The 7,678-nt window shown below is 43.9% G+C and overlaps 1 pseudogene; it reads left to right on the forward strand.

The window, feature by feature from the left end:
• The first annotated feature begins 6,489 nt into the window (after positions 1-6,489).
• On the forward strand, positions 6,490-7,088 carry LOC101288211 (nucleolar protein 56-like; annotated as a pseudogene).
• Positions 7,089-7,678: the final 590 nt, after the last annotated feature.

Genomic DNA, 7,678 nt, shown 5'->3' on the forward strand with positions numbered 1-7,678 from the left:
ATTCAGTACAGAAAACAAAAAACACTGCACTCAAGCAAACTACATATATATATATATATATATATAACTTATATGAGAATTGCTACTCCAGCTTTCTTTTGGTTTCCATTTGCATGAAATACCTTTTTCCATCCCCTTACTTTCAGTCTGTATGTGTCTCTAGGTCTGAAGTGGGTCTCTTGTAGACAGCAAATATATGGGTCTTGTTTTTGTATCCATTCAGCCAATCTGTGTCTTTTGGTGGGAGCATTTAGTCCATTTACATTTAAGGTAATTTTCGATATGTGTGTTCCCATTCCCATTTTCTTAATTGTTTGGGGTTTGTTATTGTAGGTCTTTTCCTTCTTTTGTGTTTCTTGCCTAGAGAAGTTCCTTTAGCAGTTGTTGTAGAGCTGCTTTGGTGGTGCTGAACTCTCTCAGCTTTTGCTTGTCTGTAAAGGTTTTAATTTCTCCATCAAATCTGAATGAGATCCTTGCTGGGTAGAGTAATCTTGGTTGCAGGTTTTTCTCCTTCAACACTTTCAATATGTCCTGCCACTCCCTTCTGGCTTGCAGAGTTTCTGCTGAAAGATCAGCTGTTAACCTTATGGGGATTCCCTTGTGTGTTATTTGTTGTTTTTCCCTTGCTGCTTTTAATATGTTTTCTTTGTATTTAATTTTTGACAGTTTGATTAATATGTGTCTTGGCATATTTCTCCTTGGATTTATCCTGTATGGGACTCTCTGTGCTTCCTGGACTTGATTAACTATTTCCTTTCCCATATTAGGGAAGTTTTCAACTATAATCTCTTCAAATATTTTCTCAGTCCCTTTCTTTTTCTCTTCTTCTTCTGGAACCCCTATAATTCGAATGTTGGTGCGTTTAATGTTGTCCCAGAGGTCTCTGAGACTGTCCTCAGTTCTTTTCATTCTTTTTTCTTTATTCTGCTCTGCAGTAGTTATTTCCACTATTTTATCTTCCAGGTCACTTATCCGTTCTTCTGCCTCAGTTATTCTGCTATTGATCCCATCTAGAGTACTTTTAATTTCATTTATTGTGTTGTTCATCGTTGCTTGTTTCATCTTTAGTTCTTCTAGGTCCTTGTTAACTGATTCTTGCATTTTGTCCATTCTATTGTCCATTCTATCTCCAAGATTTCGGATCAACCTTACTATCATTATTCTGAATTCTTTTTCCGGTAGACTGCCTATTTCCTCTTCATTTGTTAGGTCTGGTGGGTTTTTATCTTGCTCCTTCATCTGCTGTGTGTTTTTCTGTCTTTTCATTTTGCTTATCTTACTGTGTTTGTGGTCTCCTTTTTTGCAGGCTGAAGGTTCGTAGTTCCTGTTGTTTTTTGTGTCTGTCCCCAGTGGCTAAGGTTGGTTCAGTGGGTTGTGTCGGCTTCCTGGTGGAGGGTACTAGTGCCTGTGTTCTGGTGGATGAGGCTGGATCTTGTCTTTCTGGTGGGCAGGTCCACGTCTGGTGGTGTGTTTTGGGGTGTCTGTAGACTTATTATGATTTTGGGCAGCCTCTCTGCTAATGGGTGGGGTTGTGTTCCTGTCTTGCTAGTTGTTTGGCATAGGATGTCCAGCACTGTAGCTTGCTGGTCGTTGAGTGAAGCTGGGTGCTGGCGTTGAGATGGAGATCTCTCGGAGATTTTTGCTGTTTGATATTATGTGCAGCTGGGAGGCCTCTTGTGGACCAGTGTCCTGAAGTTGGCTCTCCCACCTCAGAGGCACAGCACTGACTCCTGGCTGCAGCACCAAGAGCCTTTCATCCACAGGGCTCCTTAATTTGGGATGATTCCTTGACTATTCAGGTATTCCACAGATGCAGGGTATATCAAGTTGATTGTGGAGCTTTAATCCGCTGCTTCTGAGGCTGCTGGGAGAGATTTCCCTTTCTCTTCTTTGTTCTCACAGCTCCCAGGGGCTCAGCTTTGGATTTGGCCCCGCCTGTGCGTGTAGGTCGCCGGAGGGCGTCTGTTCTTTGCTCAGACAGGACGGGGTTAAAGGAGCCGCTGATTCGGAGGCTCTGGCTCACTCAGGCCGGGGGGTAGGGAGGGTCACGGAGTGTGGGGCGGGCCTGCAGCGGCAGAGGCCGGCGTGACGTTGCAGCCTGAGGCGCGCCGTGCGATCTCCCGGGCGAGTTGTCCCTGGATCCCGGGACCCTGGCAGTGGCGGGCTGCACAGGCTCCCCGGAAGGGCGTGTGGCTAGTGACCTGTGTTCGCACACAGGCCTCCTGGTGGCGGCAGCAGCGGCCTTAGCGTCTCATGTCTGTCTCTGGGCTCCGCACTTTTAGCCGCGGCTCGCGCCCGTCCCTGGAGCTCTCTCAGGCAGCGTTCTTAATCCCCTCTCCTCGTGCACCAGGAAACAAAGAGGGACGTAAAAGTCTCTTGCCTCTTCGGCAGGTCCAGACTTTTCCCCGGACTCTCTCCCGGCTAGCCGCGGTGCACTAACGCCCTGCAGGCTGTGTTCACGCCGCCAACCTCAGTCCTCTCCCGGCGCTCCGAGAAAAGCCGGAGCCTCAGCTCCCAGTCCCGCCCGCCCCGGCGGGCGAGCAGAAAAGCCTCTCGGCTGGTGAGTTCCAGTCGGCCCGATCCTCTGCGCTGGAATCTGTCCGCTTTGCCCTCCGCACCCCTGTTGCTGTGCTCTCCTCCGCGGCTCCCAAGCTCCCCCACTCCGCCTCCCGAAGTCTCCACCCGCGAAGGGGCTTCCTAGTGTGTGGACACTTTTCCTCCTTCACAGCTCTCTCCCGCTGGTGCAGGACCCGTCCCTATCCTTTTGTCTCTGTTTAGTTTTTTCTTTTGCCCTAACCAGGTACGTGGGGGGTTCCTTGCCTTTTGGGAGGTCTGAGGTCTTCTGCCAGCGTTCAGTAGGTGCTCCGTAGGAGTTGTTCCACGCGTAGATGTATTTCTGGTGTATCTGTGGGGAGGAAGGTGATCTCCGCGTCTTACTCTTCCGCCATCTTCCCGGAAGTCAGATCTGCACTCTCTCCTTTAGTTTTATACTGAGGATGTTTGCTAAGTACTAACATACGTAGAAACACTGACCCCTCAGAAACCCAAAGCAGACGTCAGCAGTCCTTGCTCATGCACCTCCCCAATCCTCCAAATATCCCTAAAGGAAATTACTGTCAGTTTACCCAAGATATCAAGTAATAGAAAATCTGTTTGCCACCCATAACCTATAGCAGGTGTCGGCAAACATTTTCTGAAAAGAGCCAGTTAGTAAATATTTTTGAATTTGCAGTGAGAACTAGTCACGTCTGCCTTTGCAGTATGGAAGCAGCCATAGGTAATATGTGAATGAGACATGTGAAGGAATTAGCAAGACCAGATATGGCTGGCAAGGAGCTAGATATGGGTCCCCATCCCCAGATGACCTCTGAGGAAACTTTCCAAAACCAATATTCCATGATTATGTCTACCTGCTAAAAGACACAAAACTTGCATAACGGGCCTCTGTTTGGCCCATCATTGCCATGGTGATAAACATTACTCAGAGGACAGTTTTTCATTTATAAGAATTTAAATGAACTGAAATCATTTACAAATCATGCTTTGCAAGTAACAGAAACTTCAAATAAAACTGGCTTAAATCATAACGTACCTAACTGAACAGACAAGAGGTAGATCTGTCTAATTTCAGGACAGGATACTTCAAGAATAAAAGAATTGTGGTCAAATAAAGAAATAAAGCAAGTAAAGAATTAAATCAGAAAGGAATAATATGAACTGTATTTCTGCCATAAAAGAGAAATTTATCCTCTAAAGATGTACCACAATGAAGGAAAAATGTAAGCGCTATATTGCTATTACATTTATGGTGGTCAAGTCTTTTCTCATTAAGAAATACGTCTACACAACCAGACTGTTTGGCTGAACTGTTTACCATCATGTCTCTTCAAAAATTTCTAGGCAAATGGGATCAAAATGTTCTATATTATTTACCCATTGAGGCAAGAGCGATCAACTTAGCAACAACCCCTGCTCTTCCTTTGAAAGCCTAACATTTTTTGTAGACTATGTATTGAGATGGAAAAAACATCTGTGATAAAATTCCAAGTCTAAATAACAAGACAGAAAAACACAGCATCATGCCAAATTTGTGTGTGTATGTATACATCTAAAGGTATACATACAGACAGATGCAAATACAAATTGACTTCTTTCACAGGCATCCTCTCTCTCCCTAAAACGTACCTTGATCCTCAATTGGGAAATTCACCTCTTCCCTATTATCAAGAATGTGGGGCTTCCCTGGTGGCGCAGTGGTTGAGAGTCCGCCTGCCGATGCAGGGGACACGGGTTCGTGCCCCGGTCCGGGAAGATCCCACGTGCCGCGGAGCGGCTGGGCCCGTGAGCCACGGCCGCTGAGCCTGCGCGTCCGGAGCCTGTGCTCCGCAACGGGAGAGGCCACAACAGTGAGAGGCCCACGTACCGCAAAAAAAAAAAAAAAAATGTGGTCTCAGAGGGATGAATTCCTAGTGCTAGATCCTGATTGGCTTCATTCCTCAGTTCAAAATATTTCTTTCACAAATGGTCATTTAGATTATAATAGATGAGATGAGAGAAAATGTTTGTTGAGACTTCTGGAGAGAAAGGAGTTTTTTTCTTCGTCATTGTCTTGGTTTTTACTGTTTTTTGTTTGTTTTAGAGTGCTACCATATGAAACTCTTTTGCACTTGACTTAAACAGGAAAGAATGAAGGCTGAGGAAACAACAGCACACATTCTCTAAAAATAAAGGTAGGACTGTCCTGTAAAAACAAAGCTGAGAAGAGGAGATAGGAAAGCAGAGTCCTGGCCACAGTTCTTTTATTCTTGAATCAATCCAAGCCTGAAATTCAACAGATCTCTTATCTGTTCAGTTAATAAGCCAGACAATTTTCTTTATTATTTAAGCAAGCTTAATTTTAGGTTTTTGTTACTTACAAAGTATGATTTGCAAAAATTCACTGTTTCCATTCTCAAAATACCAATGACAACATTGTGCCAATTAGTATAAATGGATTTTTGGTGCATATTTGATTGTTTTGTGAAGTGTGTCTCTTATTCCATGTAGGAAATGCAATGTGCAAACATCTGTTTCCCTGGATTTCCTGAGCATATGTACATTTCAGACCAATTACTGCACTTGAATTATTTTACCATAGGCTGTAGTTGTGTTTATTTAAAAGCATAAATACCAAGGTAGTGCTATTCTAGTCTTGATACAGGTTATTTTATAAGGCTGAAAACTTCATCTTTCTTTTCTTAAATAATGATGATAATAAAGAGTGTATGTCAGTCTCTGTGAGATTTTCAGTAAAATCAGTGCCTTCAAATTATTCTGAAGTGCAGGAAACTTTGAATTTATGAAATATTTATGAGAAATCACATCATGTCTACAGCAGTTCTCAGCTGTGACTACAGCATACGGTTTATAAATTGAAACAGGTGTGGGAGAACAGGTGCTCACAGCCAAGCCAGGGAAGGTTTGGAATTTACTGTGGGGAAGCAACAGGATAAAATACCACCATTGGCATTGAAGGCAACTTGCTGATTTGATGGCAGAACCCAAAAGATGTTCACAGGGGCAAATACATATGACAGCACTTGAGATGAAAGTGTTCACCTACTGAAATCCCACATATGGAAGTTGGGAAGCAGTCAGTGTCATTTTCCATGGAGAGTGAATGCAGGTGAATCTTCACATTGAATCTGACTAGTTTGGAAGTTAACTACATTAAGAGAAAAAATAAGGGCTCAAATAAGGGCTAGAGCCACTTTCACCTGTGTTATCTACATTTTTTCTAAGGATAATGCCATATATCCTGTCCTATAGCCACAAACTCCAAGCATCAGAAAAGTACTCAGAGGGTGTAGGTATAATGTCCTGCTGTTATTTCAGCAAATACCTTTAAAATAAGCCATCTTAAAATCTCATGTTGTTTACAGAAGGTAACAGAAGATAGTATTAATGATTTTTAAACCTCCTCCCCACCTCACTGCCAGTACCTTAGTCTATATTCAGTCAGAGCTTAGGAGTCCCTACGAAATGAAAGGACCTGAGACACAAGAGCTAAGAGTGTTTCTAGATTAATTTGCAATGAGCATCTGTACTTACATTTAAATATGAGTATTTGTCATCTTCTAGAGATTCACAAAGTTTCAAATAAAATATTTTATGGAGTTATATTTTAAAAGTAACCCTAGTGAAGGCCAGAGCTGGTGTCTGAGTGATTCCCTAGGCCCAGCAAAGCAACGAAGTTTCCGGAGCCCTGGAGACAAGGGATATCACCCCAAAATATGGACCCATTTTCCATGCTACCTTCATTGGCCCAGCAGCTGCAGAGAACAAAGGTCACATCTCCCAATACCTGGCAAACAAATGCAGTATTGCCTCACAAACTGATTGCTTCTCTGAGGTACCCACCAGTGTATCTGGGGAGAAGCTTCAAGACAAGTTGAGGAGTGGCTGTCTTTCTATGAGACTGGAGAGATTCCACAAAAGAATATGGGTGTCATGAAGGAGGCAATGGTTCAGGCAGAGGAAGTGGCTGCTGAGATTACTAGGAAGCTAGAGAAACAGGAGAAGAAACCCTTGAAGAAGGAAAAGAAACAGCTGGCTGCAATTGCCCTGCCATCTTCAGAAGACATCAGGAGTACTCGGGAGGACAGCGGGGAGACAAGTGCAAGACCCCAAAGCAAGAAAAAGCAAAAGCCCCAGGAGGCTCCTTAGGAGAATGGAATGGAAGACCCATCTGTCTCCTCCAAACCCAAGAAAAAGAAATCTTTTTCCAAGGAGGAGCTGGTTAGTAGTGATCCTGAAGAGACAGCTGGAAGTGGAAGTCTTACCAAGAGGAAGAAATCTTTCCCCAAAGAGGAACCAGATAGTGACCCGGAAGAGTCAGGAAACAAGAGCGCCCCAAGAAAAAGAGGAAATTCTCTTCCAAGGAGGAGCCACTCAGCAGTGGACCTGAAGAGGCTGCTGCCTGCAAGAGCAGCGGCTCCCAGAAAAAGAAAACGCTCCAAAAGCTATCCCAGCAAAATGAGAATGGACATTTCCCTGGTGGGGCGTACCTTGCAGAGATATTTCCCAACCCATCCCCTGTAGTCCAATAAAAACAAAAGCAAATTCACAAGGGAAAAAAAAAGACCCCTTACAAAATATCGAGAGAAACTCATCTTCCTTATCCTTGTTCTTGTCTACATTCTGACATGTACTCAAACGAGAACGGACACCACTACCTCAAAAAGCTGTGCAAAACCTCAGGTAAACTGAACTACCCTTCTTTAATTCTCTAAAATTCTTTCTACAATTACCTAGTTTGTCTCAACATAAGTAGGAGGGTTAGTTTTTAGAAAAGAAAGCAAGTCAAGAGTGAAAACTAACAAAGGGCTTTATCATTACGGACTCTACTTACCGAAGGAGAAGCCTGTGTAGCAGAGGCTCAACGTCGACCGCACCTTCCTTACGTACACACGCACGCACTACGCACACAGGCACGCACGCACGGACTCTGATACGCAAACGTGCGTGTGCCTGGGCTTTGAGACTAAGTATCCCTCTTCCTCCCTGCTGGAGATTTTAACTTGTTCGGTGATTCCTGTCTCCCAACAAGTGCCCTAGGATAAAGACGGCAAACTTTTTTTTGAAGAATAATTGATTTGCAATGTTGTGTTAATTACTGCTATACAGCAAAGTGATTCAG

This window comes from Orcinus orca, chromosome 4, assembly GCF_937001465.1.
Source record: "Orcinus orca chromosome 4, mOrcOrc1.1, whole genome shotgun sequence".
Taxonomy (NCBI): Eukaryota; Metazoa; Chordata; class Mammalia; order Artiodactyla; family Delphinidae; genus Orcinus; species Orcinus orca.